This window comes from Setaria viridis, chromosome 2 (assembly GCF_005286985.2).
Source record: "Setaria viridis chromosome 2, Setaria_viridis_v4.0, whole genome shotgun sequence".
Taxonomy (NCBI): domain Eukaryota; kingdom Viridiplantae; phylum Streptophyta; class Magnoliopsida; order Poales; family Poaceae; genus Setaria; species Setaria viridis.
The window spans coordinates 36,692,472-36,712,078 of record NC_048264.2 but is presented as its reverse complement, the minus strand read 5'-3'; the positions used below and the strand labels follow the sequence as shown (position 1 = coordinate 36,712,078).

Sequence of the window (19,607 nt, the reverse complement as noted above, 5' to 3'; positions counted from 1 at the left end):
GGGGGGGGGGGGGGGGTCGGCATATGCTTACTGCTGGCGCTACTAGTGGTACATGTAAAAGCGTTGCTGCTTTTGGGAGACGTTGCTACCGGTCAGCTTGCAAGCAGCAAGTTGCTGCTACTACTCGATGGACATGGGTATATGCTTTTCATGTTACCATCTCTGATAGATGCATCGGCCAGGTGCCGAATGTGATATTTTGGCTTGTACCGTTAGCTACTCTTTTGTTTTCACTCTTTTCTTGCTTTTTTATAATGTGCGTGTGTGGGTGAAGATTGTAAAATGTATATGCTGGTTTGGATGATCATGGATTGTAGTTCACATATTAGTATTACATCTGGTGAGTCATTTTGTTCAACACAGCTATATTTTGAAATTTGGCTATATTTGACACGACTTCAGAACAGAAGGGTGTTTTCTTATCTTCTCGGTGACCTTGGGAATTTGGGCTTAGAAAGGAGGGCCGATCGGAAACTGGCGGTGGCTGTGCTTAATGTGGTGTGGCAAAGGTGCCGCCGATGGCAAAGGTGGACGATGGGCGGGGTTGGAGGCGGACGAATACCAAAAATCCAAAATGTATGAATTGGCTGCAAAGTGAGACTATTACGAAGGAGCATCTCACTTTGTTCAATGCCTAAATTTGCTACAAGTTGTAAAGGAATTGTACAAATGATTAGTCCTGTTTTTTTACATGTCACATTTGATTTGTACTAAGTCACATTTGTCCAACTTTAAGCAAATTTATATATAGAAAATATAACATCTATAATACCAAATTTGTTTCATTGAATCTATCATGGAATATATTTTGATAGTGCATATGTTTGATAGTATAGTTGTTATAGTTTTGTATAAACTTGGTAAAAATGGGATAAATTTAAATTAGAACAAAACAAATGAGACATGTAAAAAAACGGAGAGAGTACTTGCAAAATATGTATGTACATCCATACTCTCATGAATTGGATGTGTTTCACATGTTCAAACAATAAAATTGAATGATAGACTAGTAGCGGTACTTGATTAGTCGAACAAAGCATATCCATAGCGTGAAGTTCCATTCCGGAATAAGCTCCAAAGTCATCCATCGCAAAAGCACACCCACATTTGTACCGCTCCATCAACCTACATTTCCTTTTTCTTAGTTGGGTTAGCGGCGGGGGGGGGGGGGGGGGTTATGAAGTCTTAAGGCTCAAAACCACATATGATTTTGTTCTCTATTTTGCTATCTCTCTTGTTACAAAATTTTGCACCCTACGCTCTAATCCGATGGACTAGCGTGTCAATTATAGAAATGGTAATATGATGATGTAAAGTTCAATAAGTCACGTAAAAAGTAAATGAGTATAGAGAGATGCAAAATCTGGCTCTTCAATATCTGAGTAGTTCTTATTTGAGCCCGTCGCAATGTCAAGCTATGGGACCAATTAACACTATGAATGGTCGTAGATACTTCCAACACGCAAGTCTTTGAAATGGTCTCATTTGGACGGTCCCTGCTGTTTTCACTAGGTAGAGTTTTGGCAAACCGCCACAGAGCTTCCCTCCTGTGTGCAACAATGAAACTTTGCAGACTCGGTTTTGGAGGGTCACACAAGATTTACGATATTACCCAGGCTGCAAGATCACTACAAGAAACTATTTAATCTGTGACGGAACAAATTTATCATAGATCGCTAAAAAACCGTCATAAAACACTATCTGTGATGATTTCAGATAACATCATAGAATTGAGCGTCACAGATTAAATCGATCAACGTTTTTTTTGTAACCGTCACAGATTAGCATGATCTATGACGTTTCTTAACCATCACAAACTGGCCTTAGGCCTCCGCAGCCCATCCCAAGCCCAATATTAATGACGAAAATAAACGTCACAGATGGTTGCCACGTATTCCCCCATAAGTGACATGGACGTTGATGTGGCGACTGACATGGCTAGTGATGTGGATAATTATGATGATGTGGCTGTTGAATGGCTGCTGACGTGTCTGGTACCGATGACATGGCTGCTGACGTGGTTGATGATGAGGCAGATGCCGATGATGTTACGTGGCTGCTGACATGGCTGCTGACGTGGCCCACTTGTTAATGGGTCCATTTTAGAACTGGGCCACTAAGATGGGCCATTTTTTGGCCCACTATATTTTCACTCAGATTGAAACCCACTGTACAGCCCATCATACAACCTCATGATAAATTCAGCTCACCAAATTCAGCCCATTTATCAGAATGATCAATTTAGCCCACAAGACATACAAAATTTATCAACCAATTTTACCAGAATTATAGTTTCAAATCAGGTACAATCTCAGGTTTACATTTGTGGTAATAGAAACAGCAATGCAACAGAAATGTACTCTACTCCCAAAAGTTCTAGAATTAATAGAAGTTCCAGAGTTACCACTTTGGTGATAGAATGAATAGAAGTTCCAAAAAAACTCTTAGCTGAGTTTGGTTTCACCACCAGCTTGGTTTGGTTCCAGCAATACTATGCACCAGAAACCACTAGCAGTGCACACAAGGCACTCCAGCACCAAAAACAACAAAAGATAGGTTGCAACTGCAAAAGTTTGGTTCCAACAAAAATCTAACATACCATCATGTCAGTTAGCTTGGTCGATTTTGACCCAGCACAAGTTCAAGCTCATCACAACATTCATCCTCTTGATATGCAGGAGCATTATATTGTACAGACTCGGTTTCTCTTACATTATAAAGATACCTATGGTCATATGTCTGGACTACTTGCCAATTCTCACCCAGCTTTGTGTTTGGCAAATAGAAGACCTTCCTAGTCTGAGTGGCCAATATTAAAGAATCATCCTTGTACCATAGACTTCCAACATTGATGCTTTAAAGAAGCCATCATATTTAAGTTCAATCCTCTTCCCATTCAGTTTAAACCAGTCACATTTTAACAAAACTACTATCCTCTCATCAAAATTATATTCTAACTGAATTATCTCTTTCAAGGTTCAAAAAAATCAATGAACTGACCATTGTGTGTACCTTCTATCATTACTCCACTGTTCTGTATTTTCTTATTCTTGTCATGGTCAACAGTGTTAAACCACACACCATTCACTATGCACGAGGAGTATTTCTTGACTCTGAAATCAAGACCACATGCCAAGGAAAAGAGATCCTTATCTACCTCTTCTTGATGAGTATCCCGCAACCTCATGATCTGGCACATGCAACAGACACAAATCATAATCTATATAGAAAAAATTGCCTAAAAAGATGTGAATGTAAACTAACATGGTTGGTCTGAAATCCTAGCCGAATATTTCTTTCAATGTTATGCACCCCTGCTGTCTCTAATTCATCTCCGAACATTCCGCAGAAAAAAGAAGTTAGCATATGTCAAATACAAAGGTGGCAAAATAAAAAGAAGGCAGTCCTCACAACTTACTTAACATATTTCTCAACTTAACTACAGTTGTTAAGCACATACCACACCATTTGATCAAAACCATTTTCATCATATGCAAGTTCAGGTGTGGAAGTAAAATGAACTCCATGCCCAAAAACATCAACACCAAAGGCCTCTTCATCAGAAAAACCTTTATTTCTTGGTTCTCGATTAAATCTTGTTTCAACATCATCCATGTATTTAGAGCAAAATGTCAGGCATTCGTCAGCAGCATATGCCTCAACAATTCAACCTTCTAGCCGTGCCCTATTCCTCACATAGCGCTTCAAAGTGTAAAGCCGCCTTTCAATCGGGTACATCCACCCAAATTGCACAGGACCTCGGAGTAATGCCTCATTAGGTAAATGGACAGCAAGATGCATCATCACATCAAAGAAAGCCGGGGGAAATTTTTTTCTCAAGCTTCAAAGAAAGCCGGGTGGCGGCGGCGGCGGCGGTATCAGATGTGGTGGCACTGGAGGCCGACGGGGGCAGTGCTGGCCGGCGAATGGTGGGTGGCGGCAGTGCCAATGGTGCAGGCCTGAGGCAGGGGGGGCGGGGTGGCAATGGTAGGCGGCAGCGATGGTGATGCGGAGCATGGCAATGGTGGCCATCGGCGGGATCTCGCCGATGCAGAGCTGTGCGAATCTTGCCTGTTAATTTTGTGGGTTGAGAAAAAAGTCTACTTTTAAATAGATAAAACAATTAAAATGCCAAAATAAATCACAACCAAGCATGTAGCCCAGTGGTAAGGCGCGCTGGACTGTAGTCCTAGGTCTCAGGTTCAAACACTCCCTGCCACGTAGGCAACAGGGCAAGAAACTATGTATAAAAAAGTTGAAGGCCACAAAGAAGAACAAAACAACAATTAGCTCAATGGTAAGTGTGATATATCCTATTCTTGATGTTCTAGGTTCAATCCTTGGCCTTCACCCTTTTTTTAATTTTTCCATGATTTTTTTTCTGATGTCTCCATTTTTTCCATACATAACATGATGATTTTTAATTTATTGCTCGTGACGAATGTGCTAAAACGTCACAGCTTGTGGGCCGGATTGTGACGAATTTAACAAAATATCACTGTGTTTTGGGCTTGAATATCCACCAATGCACATCAGTGATGGAAAATAGAAAAACATCATAGATGCAGTACTGTTCGTGACGTTCTCCGAAAATATCATAGAAAATCCATCACAGATTAAATAGTTGCTCGTAGTGGATGGTGCTTGCCCTCAAGCACCATGGATACAAGAGATATGAAAGCCTCCCCTAACAATTGGTTAACATCTATAGACATGCATTAATATGTCTAAACTAGTAGTCTAATACTTGTGTTAATTGCCTTGATCCTCAATACCAACTAACGGTGGTGAAAGCTTTCAGATGTGGGCACCAACACTTTCTCTAGCCCCGATACAAAGGACCTGTGGTTGCTATTTTTTTTTAAATGAACCTGGGAGCAGAGCTGCTGATTTTATTAAAAATAAGATGAAACCCAAACTAAGCAATACAACAAAGGAAGAAAACAACAGCCACCCAAACACAAGCAACTCAAACAAACACTGAAAACACCACAGACTTCAAGCTACTACTCCAACACTAGATACCACTTAGCCACCCCAAACTCCACAACTCAACCTCACCGTCGGCTGCCGGTTGACTACTACGTCAGGCGTGCTAGGGGTATGCATATGTGGCATTAGCTCGTATCCCCGAACCTCAAATAGTTGCATCTACCGCTACCTATAGTACATCCTCGACGCCCTCCCCAACCATGCTAATTAGGGCATTATTCATTGCCTCGACCTCGTCATCGTCGAGGTTGAACATCTCATTTAAATTAGCGTTCACCTCTGCTGGTAGGGGGCATTAAACGTGGCAATAAACTCTTGCAATGCAGCCTCAATCGATTCAGCCTCATCATTTAGAAGCCCAAGCTTGTAACAAAGGTTACACTGCGCTCGCTGCATTTGAGTCATCGGACGAGTAATTGCTCGTGACACAAACTGTAACTTAAACCCATGCTAGGATCCTGCTTACAAGTGCCGGCAAAAGGAGCATCTATCTCATGCCCCAAATCTGAACACAACTCGGTATCACCAGGAGCTTGACTAGCGAAGCGCATATACTGATATACTTCGAGTGCCTATCTACAGCGACACTCTTACCAAACCAAATGGACGTGTTCCACACGGTTAACACAAAGGAGTTGGACGGTACGTAGTAGCACTTGACTGGTCTAGTGAAGCATATACTTTGAGTACAGAGCACCAGGTTCGCCTATTCCTGGATCAGCGGAATTCTGCCGTATCCGTGTTGCTTCATCGAGCTGCATTTCCATTTTTATGCGAAGGGCGCCATCTTGGTACATAGCTCTCCTAGCCCCTGTCCCCGTACACGTGCTGCCGACCAGGAGCTAGAGCTCTGAATCCCTCAACCGTCCCAGACCACGTGGAGCTACTGGACAGCAACCTGACACGCGATCTTGCCCAGGCGCGTGCCTTTCTTATCGCACACCCGACGAAAAGTTGCAGAGCTGTGTGCGTGATGTGGCCACTCCGAAGCTCAAGTTGCCCGCTACGCTACAACCCCCGGATCGATCTAGCTGCCCATGGCCATGACCCACCGGGTGATCTGCACTTGCGCGCAGAGGTTGCTGTTCCATGGTAAACCTGGAGACTGATGTGGTGATATTTTGGTGAGTAGCTAGGCACAGTATCTTCCCCCCAGCACAAGTGTCAAGTGTGGCTACCCCACTGTGCGAAAAACGCTTGCGCTCCTTCTAATAATTCAGGGAGAGAAAAAAAATGTGTGGTGTTGTTCAGTAACCAACTATTCTGCGACGACGAAATGTCGAAATGTGTTGTCTTTAGTAACCGTGCAGCAACAGGTGCTGTGGTGAAAACCCGATATTTCTGCAATGACATGGACGCGGATAATGGCAATGACATGGATGAGCCGTCTCCAAGGTGTCTGCAATCAAGTGGTAGTACTGTTTGGAGGGTCTTTGCTTTTGGGTACTGCATGTGAAGCCTTGTCAACCCACGAGATCGAATATCTAGAATAGCAAGTATAGTAGACTTTTAAAGAACTGCTAGTGGAAACATAGAGCTTAGACTGGCCATGATCTTTTATGTCTTGCACAATCATTTTCCTATTGCCCGAAGTCTATGTTGTCTGTGGCGTGTCTCGGATTAAGACTGCAGGTACCAGGCAGGTAAGACTGTAAGTTCAGAATTTGAAAGGGGCAAAATGTGTGTTGATGATCAAAATTGGCAGGATCTGGACTGACCAAAGTCTTCAAAATGTAAATTGCACTTTACCATTGTGTATCTCCCATCAAGTAGATCAAAATGCATATGTCGAACATCCGATTTGGAGTTCGGATGAGAGAGTTATGACCTCGGGAAGATCTGCACTAAGGAAGACCGGTCAGACTGGTTTGCCAGGGCGGTCAGACCGGTTTGGTCTGTGTAATCCGAGTTAGGAGTGAAAGATTATGGGGTAACTATGGTTGCCTATCTTGGCTCACCATAGGTTGCATGTTTATATATATAGAACAAGAATTACAGATATAGATAGTTTAAGATAGTTTAAACTAGGACTCCTAACTTAAGTTCTATTCTATCGATAGCAAACTACAGGAGTCCATCTATCTATGAGACATGTTCGGTTACAACTCTAGTATAACACGTTTAATATCTCTAACACCCCCGCTCAATCTAAACTTTCCTAGCCACCTTGAAGTTTGAGATTGCGAACAAATGTATTCATCTTTGCAACCGGTAAGGCTTTTGTAAATCCATCTGCCAACTGATCTCCAGAAGAGATGAACCGAACTTGTAGCTGTTTTCTCATAACTCTTTCACGTACGAAGTGAAAATCAATTTCAATATGTTTTGCTCTAGCATGAAACACAGGATTAGCCGATAAGTATGTTGCACCAAGATTATCACACCAAAGAATTGAGGTGCGCTGCACTTTAACCCCAAGTTCGGTCATCAGTTGCTCAAGCCATATTATTTCTGCAGTAGCATTAGCCATCGCTTTATATTCTGCTTCTGTACTAGATCTTGAAACAGTTGGCTGTTTTCTAGCACTCCACGAGATAAGATTACTTCCATAGAATATGGCGAAGCCTCCAGTAGAACGCCTATCATCTGTATCACCTGCCCAATCCGCATCTGAGAAGGCACTGATGAATGACGACAATACCTTTTGAATATGCATCCTGAGTCCAATGGTGTGTTGTACATATCTAAGTATTCTTTTAACTGCAGTCCAATGAACAGAGGTCGGTGCATGAAGAAATTGACATACTCTGTTGACGGCAAAGGATAAATCTGGTCGTGTAATTGTCAAATATTGAAGAGCACCAACTATACTTCTGTAGCGAGTAGCATCTTCTGGACTGAGAGGAACACCATCATAGCTCGACAGCTTCTCAGATGCAGATAAAGGAGTCGTGCAAGGTTTGCAGCCGAGCATTCCAACACGCTTCAACAAGTCTTGTGCATACTTAGCTTGAGATAGAGTTATGCTATCTAAATCTTCTTTAACTTCTATACCCAAGAAGTAATGTAATTTGCCAAGATCCTTTAGTGCGAAGTCTTCTTTTAAATCAGTGAGAAGAGTTGTCACTGCTTCAGGTGATGAGCTCGTAACAATAATATCATCAACATAGATAAGCATATAAATAGTTGTACCACCCCTATGATATATAAAAAGAGACATGTCTGATTTTGACGGCACAAAACCTAGAGTGATTAATTTGGAACTTAACCTGGAGTACCACGCCCTAGGCGCCTGCTTCAGCCCATAAATAGCCTTGTCCAATTTACATATATATCCTGGTGTTTTAGTATCCTCAAAACCCGGAGGCTGCTTCATATAAACTTCCTCTTCCAGAACACCATGCAAGAACGCGTTCTGCACATCAAGTTGTCTGAGGCACCATCCCCTTGACACTGCAATAGAGAGTACCAATCTAACTGTAGCTATCTTGACAACTGGGCTGAAAGTGTCTTCATAGTCGATGCCATAGCGTTGCTTGAATCCCTTGGCAACTAATCGAGCTTTGTATCTATCAATACTCCCATCGGCTTTTCGTTTGATTTTGAAAACCCATTTGCAATCAATAACATTCTGTCCAGTTTTTCTTGGAACGAGATGCCAAGTTTTATTCTTAGCTAGAGCTTGAAATTCCACTTCCATTGCATCACGCCACTTTGAATCTGAAATAGCTTCATCAACGGAATTAGGTTCACCAGTAGCACTAAACATGCCATATCGAATCATACCATCATATAGCTTCTTTGGTTTGATAATACCGCTTTGCAACCGTGTTTGGTGACGCGGGGGATCAGGTGTGGCTGCTGGAGAACTAGAGGTTGTAGAAGATCTGGGCGCAAATTCATGTGCACCTGATGCTGTAGCATGCAGCGGTGTCCCAGGTGGAGACTCCTCAGACGCATGCCCTCCTGTCGCCGCACTGTTGTCTTCTGGCGCAGCAACAGCGGTCGGCAGCTGGACTGCTGTTCCCCCATGCGGTGTAGCAGGCGAAACAGCACCGTTCGACGAGCTGGGAGGAGACAGCGTTTCCACCTGGGAGTTGCAGCCTGGGCTATGTGCGCCACGTCGTGCCGGTACTGCTGGGAGCATAGGCATGGGACCTGCAATTTTCTCTGAAGATTCACTAGAAGGAGCAGGTACGTCAGTAGTATTAGTAATATCAGATGCAGCACAGTCATCATCCCCTGGATTTCGAAGGGAAGAAGGCAGTAGGACAATTTCTTTTCTAAGAGAGGGACCGGCATTAGGATGGAGCTTTGAAAAGGGAAACACAGCTTCATCAAAAACGACATCACGGGAGATGTAAATGCGTCCAGTGGAGATATCAAGGCACTTAAAACCTTTGTGCATGGAACTATAGCCAAGGAAAGCACACTGAGTGGATCGAAAAGATAACTTCCTGGAATTATATGGCCGCAGATTGGGCCAACAAGCGCAGCCAAAAACACGGAGATTGCTATAATCGGGTGCATCATGAAAAAGGCGAGTACTAGGAATTTCAAAATCAATAACCTTGCTGGGAAGAATATTAATGAGATAGGTAGCTGTAAGGAAAGCTTGATCCCAAAATTTTAAAGGCATGGAAGCATGAGCAAGGAGAGCTAAACCAACTTCAACAATATGTCTATGTTTGCGTTCAGCAGCACCGTTTTGTTGATGAGCATGAGGACAAGACACACGGTGTGTGATCCCAATTTGCTTGAAGAAGGAATTTAATTTTTCATACTCGCCTCCCCAATCTGATTGAACACAAAGAATTTTCTTAGAGAACTGTCTTTCTACTAAGTTTTGAAAGTCTTGGAAAATTCGAAAAACATCAGATTTATGCTTCAACAAATATATCCAAGTGTATTTGCTATAGTCGTCAATGAAGCTAACATAATAGCTATAACGCCCAACAGAGATGGGTGCAGGCCCCCACACATCAGAATAAATCAGATCAAGAGGAGCACTAGAAATTTTATTGGAAACGGAATAAGGCAGTTGATGGCTCTTGGCCCTTTGACATGAATCACAAATTGACTCAACATTCTTGGAACTAGCACACGGCAATTTATTTGAGCTAAGGATCTTCTGAACTATGGGAGTAGCAGGGTGACCTAGACGACTATGCCATAACGATGTAGAAGGGACATGGACTCCAAAGGCTTCATGCTTTGACTCTATTTTTTCTTTTGATGGAATGAGAGGATACAGGCCACCTTTGCATCTACCGTGATGTAAAGTCCTCTTCGTTTCCTGATCCTTAACGAGAAAGAAATCAGGGTGAAATTCAAGAAAAGCATTGTTATCTTTGGCAAGTTTATGAACTGAAATAAGGCTTTTGGCAGAAGAGGGCACATGAAGAATATTGTTCAAATCAAGTTTACTGGAAGGGGTATGAAAGACTGTATGCCCAATATTACTAATACTCATACCTTTGCCACTGGCGTTATGAACTTGTTCATTGCCACTATATTTGTCACGGACGGTCAGCTTGTCAAGTTCACCGGTGATATGGTTAGTGGCCCCGCTGTCCACATACCAATTTGTATCAACACCATAAGCTCCTGCTGGCCGCCCACGGTACTGGTTGTCTTCCTCGTAGCGAAAATAGCATTGATTTGCTTCATGATTTGTCTTCTTGCATATTTGACACGGCACCTTCTTTGTGCCTTGCGAGCTGTTGCCTTGAGTATTACTGGTGAAATTCTGATTGTTGTTTTGTCCATTACGCCCTGAATTGGATCGACCTCCACGTCGACCACCAGAGCGACTACGGCTTCCACGACCACGGGATGCCATATTAGCTGAAGACTGAAATTGATCGGTTCCTTGATACTTCTCGAGCCGAAGATCGTACTCCATAAGTAGCGAATATAATTCAGAAAGTGAAAGATCTCCTGACCGGCCCATCATAGAGGAAACAAAGGGGTGATAATCATAATCTAAACCATTAAGTAGGTGAGCAACCACCTCATCATCGTTGATGACGACGCCGGCTGACGCGAGCTCATCCTTGATGTTTTGCATCTTGTTGAAGTAGGCTGCCGTGGTAAGACTGCCCTTCTTGGTGGTGGCCAATTGCATGCGCAGATTCGTAATCCGCGCTCTTGATTGTCCTGCAAACATAGCCCCTAACGCCTTCCATGCCTGCGCAGAGGTTGTTGCAGTCGTGATCCCGGCGAGGACCTCCTTGGAGACCGAATTCACCAGGTAGCTGAGTAGCTGTTGATCTTTTTCCACCCATGAGTCATGCTCTGGGTTGGGAATTTCCTTCTTCTTGCCGTCGACTTCAGCTTCAAGTACTTGTCGCGGCTCGGCGATAGTTCCATCCAGGATCCCAAGCGCCTTGGCGCCTCGAACAGCAGGCAGGAACTGAGTTTTCCACAGGACAAAGTTATCCCGTGTAAGCTTGTCCACCACCGGATGTCCGAAAGAAGAGGATTGGTGCCTTCCATCATGAGAAGAAGACGATGACATCTTGTTTGTCGTGTAGGAGGAGCGTCACAATCTTGAGTTGCGCCCTTCTGTTGCAACGTCGCGGGGAGGAGCGTCACGCAGCGTCGCGGCCCCCTTGTCGCAAGGATGTGCTGACAGGATTTTTTTTTCTTTAGATCTATTCTAGGAAGAGGCGGCTCTGATTACCATGAAAGATTATGGGGTAACTATGGTTGCCTATCTTGGCTCACCATAGGTTGCATGTTTATATATATAGAACAAGAATTACAGATATAGATAGTTTAAGATAGTTTAAACTAGGACTCCTAACTTAAGTTCTATTCTATCGATAGCAAACTACAGGAGTCCATCTATCTATGAGACATGTTCGGTTACAACTCTAGTATAACACGTTTAATATCTCTAACAAGGAGTTGTATTTTGACATGGGATTTGTTAGGTTTTCGATTCCTAATGGGGCAAGACCTCCCCTCCCTATAAATATACAGAGCTATGGCCGATTGAGAGGTATCCAATCGATCAAAAATATTATCAATCTACTATTTTGCTTTTATACCTTTTCTCTTTGCCCTAGCTTTTCCAATCCACATCTGTTGTTCTTCATTGGTCTCTACGACGTTCGAGGACGTTCTAGGTGGCCTGCCTTGCCGATCCTAGAACAACCCAAGGTGTGCCGATCCTGACGGGGTCTCTCCCGGGCAAGCGTTCGTTGGTTTTCTTCGCCGGGCTCGCCGGCGAAACTGGGCTCACTAGCCATCCACATCGGTCTGACCGGCCTGCGCAGAGGAGCTGCAAGGAGCCTCTCCACGTGCTACACGTTTGAGTGCGTTCGTGCGTTGGTTTGATTTTAGCGCTAAGAACGTGTGAGAGAAAAATTATGAGATCATTGTCCACGATGACTCAGATGTAGACCCCAAGAGCACAACTCGATCGTATCCTCACGAGCAGCTTTGACTGTCATTTATCGAAACGATAGCATTTCCTTTTCTCGCATCCTCTTCTAGAAAAGAAAATCGTTTATGAAGCAGGGATGCATATTCTAAGAAGGAACTAAACAAGAAAACTTGGACTAATCAAATATCATATAAAGAAGTTGAGGAAACCTCGAGGTTCCTTCCCGCCAAACACACCTGCCGTCATTTTCAAGTCGGGCGACGCTCGCTCATTCAGTGCACTTCGGTCACTGAGGGCTAATTTGGAAGCCGAGAGTAAGATAATCTAGGGAGGGGTCCAGCGGGATTTAATTAGTCAGCTCATTTCCATGGTTGGCTCTCCCCCATAGAGTATTCCTTCTCTGTCGCTGTTTGGGAGCTCAGGAGGGGAATATTCAGATAAAAAACATCTCAAAAAAAGCAGAAAAAAATGAGAAAAAATTTAAAAATACTATAACAAACTCATAATGGATCATTGTCAGCATCAAGTATCATGAAAGGCTTCGGAAAAAAAATCTTTATACAAACACATATATCTTAAGGATGAAATCAATTAAGTTTAATTTATGAAAGTACTTTGCATTCACTAGCTACACAAGTCTTAGGGTCCGTTTAGTTCCCCCAAACTCCCAACTTTGACACTATGCAAAAAGAAGATTCCCCATCACATCAAACTTGCGGTACATGCATGGAATACTAAATGTAGACGAAATCAAAAACTAATTGTACAATTTTATTGTACTTTGCGAGACAAATCTTTTGAGCCTAATTAGTCAATATTTGGACAATAATTCACAAATACAAACGAAACGTTACAGTGTACTACAGTGCTAGCACAGTGATTTTGGATACCCAAAATCAGGCAACTAAACAAGACCTTAATATCATCTCCCAACTATACTGTTGCACCTGTCTTTGTCCTACAAGCCGCAAGCCGCAGAGATCTCGGTCTCAAATCCCATGTCTTCGAGAACTGCAGGAACTTTGTAGGTAAATCAAGATGAACATTAAAAAAATGCATGCATGAATTTGGACTACACAGATCACATATGCAAATGAGTTGTCCATAAAATAAAGTTATGCATCGAACCCGTATGTCAGCTTCTAATACAGTTCTTCCTTTCTTCCTCATCTCTATATTTCCACAATCAAAGAACCAGCTAAAGATTCAAATCAGATTGCACCTGGACCGTCGTTAATAAGCAGACAAGCTCAGGTTGATACCCCAAGCAGCAGCACATTCAACCGAAGGGGCGTTCCTGAAACAGGTTGTAACCAATGTTCATCGCGCCCAGACTTGAACTCTGCCAAAGCTGGATAATGCGTTGCTAGTGCGAGCAGCAGGGTAACGGTAACACTCCGTCACGCACGTGCCATATGTTTGGATGCCCCTGTACAAGGGGCATGTGTACCCTGCGGTCACATGGCATTCTGCATGCCCTGCTTGAAGGATATAACACGATCAACCAGTTTCTCCACCTCTATCCAGTTTGATGATTAGAAAATGTCGGGCTATAAAAGTTTGCAATTGATGGTTCTTGCTCTAAGGTTTGATGGGAATATGTCCATAAAAAAGTATGACTTCAGGTGCTGTCATATGTATATACATGTTTTAGGAGTTAAGACAACATGTTAGGAGTTAAAACACAAGTCCAGACACCAGCCCAACCAATTTCAACCCATCTCAGACACCCAATTCCATTCTATAACTATACTGCAAGCAGGGACACTAATCTTGGTGACTAGTGTGGCATTATTTCAGAATAGGACAATGGCGGGAAGAATAGAGTATTGTAGTCTAGTTGTAGTACAGTAGAGTCACATGCACAACTAAAGTATAATTTATGTATATCATACCTTAGAAAAGAAGTAACTAGAATAGGACAATGACTTGAAGAATAGCTCCCACCGACACTATAAATGCTGCTGAATGAAGTCCAGAAGTCAAGCGTCTAGCTACCAAAGAAAACACTGCAATGCTAAGAATGTTTCAGAAATCAAGGTGCTGGTATCATTCATATACAAGTACCATTTAGAGTTTTTTTTCTAGCTTACTTTCTGCACTATAATCAAAGGTTCGTGCACTATAATCAAAGTCTCACGTGCTGATCAGATAGGACAACAAGATAGAATTATAAATGTTTCAGTATAGCCAAATGGAATCTTGAGTCAGATTAACAAAATATAATCCTTTTATGAAAAACCACATGTCAAGGTGTTCAAAAAGACAGCTTCATTGGTAAGAATGCAATGCTTAGTAACACCATCTATAAAGTATATCCCCACTCCAAATAAAAAATAACTAGGTGCCCTGATCATAGTATTCACTTATTTTGACAGCAACGTTATCCAGTTCCACAGTAACTCAAATAAGAATAATTATTATTACATTAAAGGACCAAGACACTTGCAAAGTTTGGCGCATTAAAGAACTATCAAAGATAAACAGGACAACTAATTTGTCAGCACACAAATGATCTAATACTATAAACCCCCTTCCGTCCCAATAATAATCTAAATAATTATGCAGAGAAGTACAAAATCTCTTATAATTCTTAAACCAACAAAGAACCACCAACATCTGGTGCAACATTGTTTCGGTTACGATGCAAATACAAGAGATTTGAACAAAGCATGCATGCATGCATTATTCATCGGCGTATAAATGAGCCTACAAAGTACAAATTGATCTAAACTTGCACCAACAATTAAAGTTCATAAAGTTCCAAAAAGGTTTCATGGAAAATTTCAGTAAAGAAAATGATTACATGCAACAACCTTGAGGCATTGAATGAACCATGACAACGAAGATATACAGAATTAGAAAAAAGATGCAATATTGTACAGACTACAAAGAAGGTAAGTAACAACGTACAATTCCTTTCACTCCAAATATTTGAGTATTTGGAATAAACCAGCTGCTTCCCTTATCCGTGAAAATTCAATACAGAATGCCTCAATGAAAAGATCTTGAACTGCACTCAATGAAACATGCACAAAATTATCTCTTGCCCACTTGAAACAAGAAGGGAAAAAACTAAGCTATTAACTTCGTGATAACTGATGAGGTACACACTGCAGCAGACCACCCAAAGAGTGAGCTTAAATCATAGGAATAATCCTCTGAATCCCGGCATCAAAGTATAGAACTGAGCAGGAATCAATTCAAATCAAAGATAGTAGATGAATGTATACTAGCAGTATCAATCAAAACAAGAGTCAACCATGAGATAATAATATGTGCATGGCTAGCACAGAGTACAAGACACTGGATCTAAATCTAGATCAGCCGGTAATGTACAGAGAAATCAATATCAAGAATCCATAATAGCCGCAGCTACTATAGTAACAAGAATAAGCCAGTAGCAATGAATGAATTAGCAGGCAACTGCAAGGCATGATGAGTACAAACCCTAGGCAATCTAATAGAGGAGGAAGGAGGAATGAGGGAGAACTCACATCGAGGCACCATGGTAGACGCAGAGGAGCTAGTAGAGGTAGAGGTCCAAGCGGAGAGGCGTCGTTGCAGTCGATAAGGAGAGGGAAGGGCAGTGCCAGGATGGGGAGCAACGGCGACGCTTGTCGCCTCGATGGGGGAGGCATAGGGATGGCGACGCCGCTTCGATGGGGGAAGCGCAGGGGTGACGCCGTGACGGTGCTCGCGAGCGGCACGAGGAGATGCGTCCGATGTCTCGAGGTGGGGAGGTCTCACCCGGTGGGAAAGGCAGGGATAGGTTCAACCTCCCCCGTTGGATGGGCTCCCCAAACGCCATGGAATTTTGGCTCGGGGCCAAATTGCTGCGGCGGGGGGGGGGGGGGGGGGTCCAATTCTAGGGAAAAGTCTTGGATCACCTGGGAATTCGGCCTCCCAAACTAGCCCTGACTGTGCAAGCACCTCTGTCCATACTAGCAAGCAACAAGAGGATTCACCATCGTCCATGCCAGTTGCCACCATCTCATCACGAAAGGGTAAAGGATTGGACGATGATCTGGAAGGACCGATCCAATGTACAATGGTTAAGGTCTTATCTGCCATCATCAACATTCTGGATACGGGCAATGAGACCTGAAACAATGGTGTCTCAGCAGTCAGGTACTCTGAATGTTCCGACAAGCGAATCGAATTCGTACTGACCAGAAAACATTTGGGTCGGAGAAGGCGGTTGAGGAATGACCAGACTGATGGAAAACCACCACAACAACTTGGCGAGATCGATCGTACAATGATCCGTCCCCAGCATGCACAACCGTGTCCCGGGTGCTCTTGGCACGGGGGCTCATGACAACGCATCCAACACACTCAAAGGTTCGGCGCCTTTTCGCTGCGTCCCGTCCGAGGTTCTCGTCGAGCACACTTTGCCCCGTCGACTCCAAGCTGGTGGTGAGTGGCGACGCTCATTCACTGCACTTCCCTCCATGCATTATGCGTAGGGGGAAGGATTCATCGTCTTCCAGCTGCCACTTGCAACCATCTCATCGCAAAAAGGATTGGATGAGTATGACGGTCAGCAGGGATCCAGTGCACAATGGTTTGAGATGATGGAGCTTACACGACATGCCTATATGCCCAGTGTAAAGGTCTCATGTCCATGTCGCACGAGCTGAGCCCACCGGGAGAAATGCTCTCTCGCACGGTGCTGTACAGGGAGCATATGCTTCTCTTTGGGCGTATCTCAGCAGCAGTATTGCCAAGTTCTACTTGGAAAATTAGGCAATTGTATGATTAAATTTCAAACTATATTTCTCATAAAAAGAATTAAACCTAGCATGCAAGACTCTAACATACTAGGCAACAGTAAGAACGACATCGTGTTCTCATAAAATATGCTGAAATTATAGATCAAATCACAGCATACGTACTGAACGGGCACAACCGTGATAGGAAGCGGTGCCGACGGAACGACGACGGTGTTGCGGATGGAGCGCAGCAGATGACGCTGAAGACAACGAGCCGCCGCAACACCGGACTGGGACGGAAGACGAGCCGTGGTGAAGACCTTGAGCAGTCGCGCAGAGCACTTCCCAAAAACCTTATTCGCCCTCTCCCTGTGCAGGATCACAAGAGCGAGACGTTTCGGAGACCTGCTCTCCCGTTCGCCGGTGCACGCCGACGCTCGAGATGGAGTAGATTACGGTGGCGGCGCAATAGCGAGAAGAGACAAAAACCTAACTCGTACAGACCAACTTAGGTATACCCTAACTTGGAGCCTCCCCTTATAGTAGTCTATATTACTTCTATTCCATGAGGGAGGTGGTCCATATATATAGGGAGGAAAACCCCCAACACCCTCGTCTATTAGCAATACGGGACTAATACATGGTGTACCCCCTCTTACGCTAATGGACTTTTTGAGATTTATTCAGAATTATTATTTATATGGGCCAAGTCCATATATCTAACAGCACTTACTGCCAGATGCTGCATTGCATTATTTGGATGACGCATTGCTACTACTGGTGCCTGTATTTTAGTGAAGATAATTGTAGACATCCATGGACTGTTGGAGCAAGTAGCATTGTGAGTGTGTGGGCAGCGCTGTCAGAACGAGTTTAACGGTCTAGTACTCGATCCACACGTGTGTTGAGAGCTGAGGTAACAGTGAGAGGGAGTCAACTTCTCCGTTATTCAGGCAGCAGCTCCAATTGCAGCCATGGCCTATGTACACCACAGAAGATAAAAACATATCTCATACCACGGAGGTGTAAGTAGTGACATGCACGACTACGGTTGTGAAAAGGATTTCCTACCAACTCCATCTCAAGATAAGACCAAATTACTTCTGCAAATGGATCAATGGTGATAGTGAAATGTGGTGCTGCTCCACTAGCTAGCTTGGTTGGTACAGTTATTCGTTTTCTTTACGATTCATCCAGATTATTTACGTTGTCATAAATACCAATGGGTATTGATGTAACTACGGATGGATTGTAATTTTCTTTTTCTTTTTAATTTTTTTTGGAAATAAATTAATCTTTACTTGCTTAAGAGCAACTCCAAGAGTTTCTCAAAAAAAATTTCCCCAAAACAAGATATTGGAGCTATGCTAAAAAAATGCCCCCAAACCCCCCAATAATTCAAAACAGGCCACATCATCATTATATGGCTCAGCCCGGCACTTTCCAGATCTCTCCCCATCTCATTTTTTCTTCAAAGATTTCTTCTTATTATAAGACGTGATTTGATCCGCATATGTTTGGTAAAAGAACAATCTTCTCCTTCTTTCTCTAACCAAAGAAGACTAAGGAACAGCACCCTCCAAATTGAGCTCATCTTCTTCCTCTACGAGGACTAGAGTTGTACTACTACAAAACAAAAAGGCTTGTTCCTCTTGGGTCTCTTGTGCAAGTCTCCCCTGATTCTTCTTCAACCTAGATTTTAAGATCTCATGTTGGACACATATGCTGAATTTCTCAATCGATCGCTTACACGCTCGTAGATCAGAAAACATCCAGGCTCATGCTGCACCACCCGATACCCCTGAAGAATTCCTAGTCGATGGCAGGCTGAAGGTGCCATGAACTCCATCCAACACGAGCTGTTCTCCAACACGAAAGACTCCTCGTAACCAATCGAGAACATCTCCTCGACGATATCCGGGACCAGGAGCGAGCGCTCCTCCACCACGTTGTCACGGTGGTGCGCGGTAGGAGCGGCGGCGGACAGGCAGTGGCATACCGAGCAGCTGAGCTTCACCCGCAGCCACTGCGCCACGCACACGGTGTGGAACCGGTGCCCGGTGCCGCCCCGTCCTACAGGCAGACCAGGTAGCAGCCGTCGGCTGGCGCCTCGGCCATCTCCAGCGCCGTGACCGCCACCTCCGACACGGCGGCCAGCGGCGCCTAAGGGGGAACGGGTCATCCTTGTCCAGCTCGACGGTGTAATCTTCAGCGGTCGGGAACCTGTGAATGCGAAGACGTGGTACTCGTCGGCCGGCGAATGCGAATGCAAATTGACCCGCTCGGCCCCGCCTTATCCTGCGCCGCCCTTCGCCCCGCCCCTCGCCCCGCCCCTCGCCCCGCTGCTCGCCGGGCCGATGCTGCCCTGGTGTGCGCGCCGGGAAAAACGCGGGGGAAAGAGGATGGGGGCGCGGATTGGGGGAAGACGGGGCGTCGCGAAAATACGCAGGGCGATGGCTGTTTTTTCGCATCGCTAATATTTTGGGGAGTTTTAGGTGAACAGTGGGAGTTCTTTTTTTTCTCTTTTTTTCTTAAAAAAGATATTGGGGTAAGATTAGCAGTATTTT

General features: G+C 43.9%; 1 long non-coding RNA gene and 1 other non-coding gene across 2 annotated transcripts; both read right to left on the bottom strand.

The window, feature by feature from the left end:
- Positions 1-10,824: 10,824 nt before the first annotated feature.
- LOC117846716 (small nucleolar RNA Z247) lies at positions 10,825-10,963 on the bottom strand. The gene has a single exon (XR_004638444.1). It is a non-coding gene; the product is annotated as a small nucleolar RNA Z247 (small nucleolar RNA).
- Positions 10,964-12,835: 1,872 nt separating this feature from the next.
- On the bottom strand, positions 12,836-16,154 carry LOC117846195 (uncharacterized). The gene is made up of 3 exons (XR_004638245.2): positions 15,823-16,154; positions 14,221-15,338; positions 12,836-13,336 (listed from the first exon to the last, which is right to left on the bottom strand). It is a non-coding gene; the product is annotated as an uncharacterized lncRNA (long non-coding RNA).
- Positions 16,155-19,607: the final 3,453 nt, after the last annotated feature.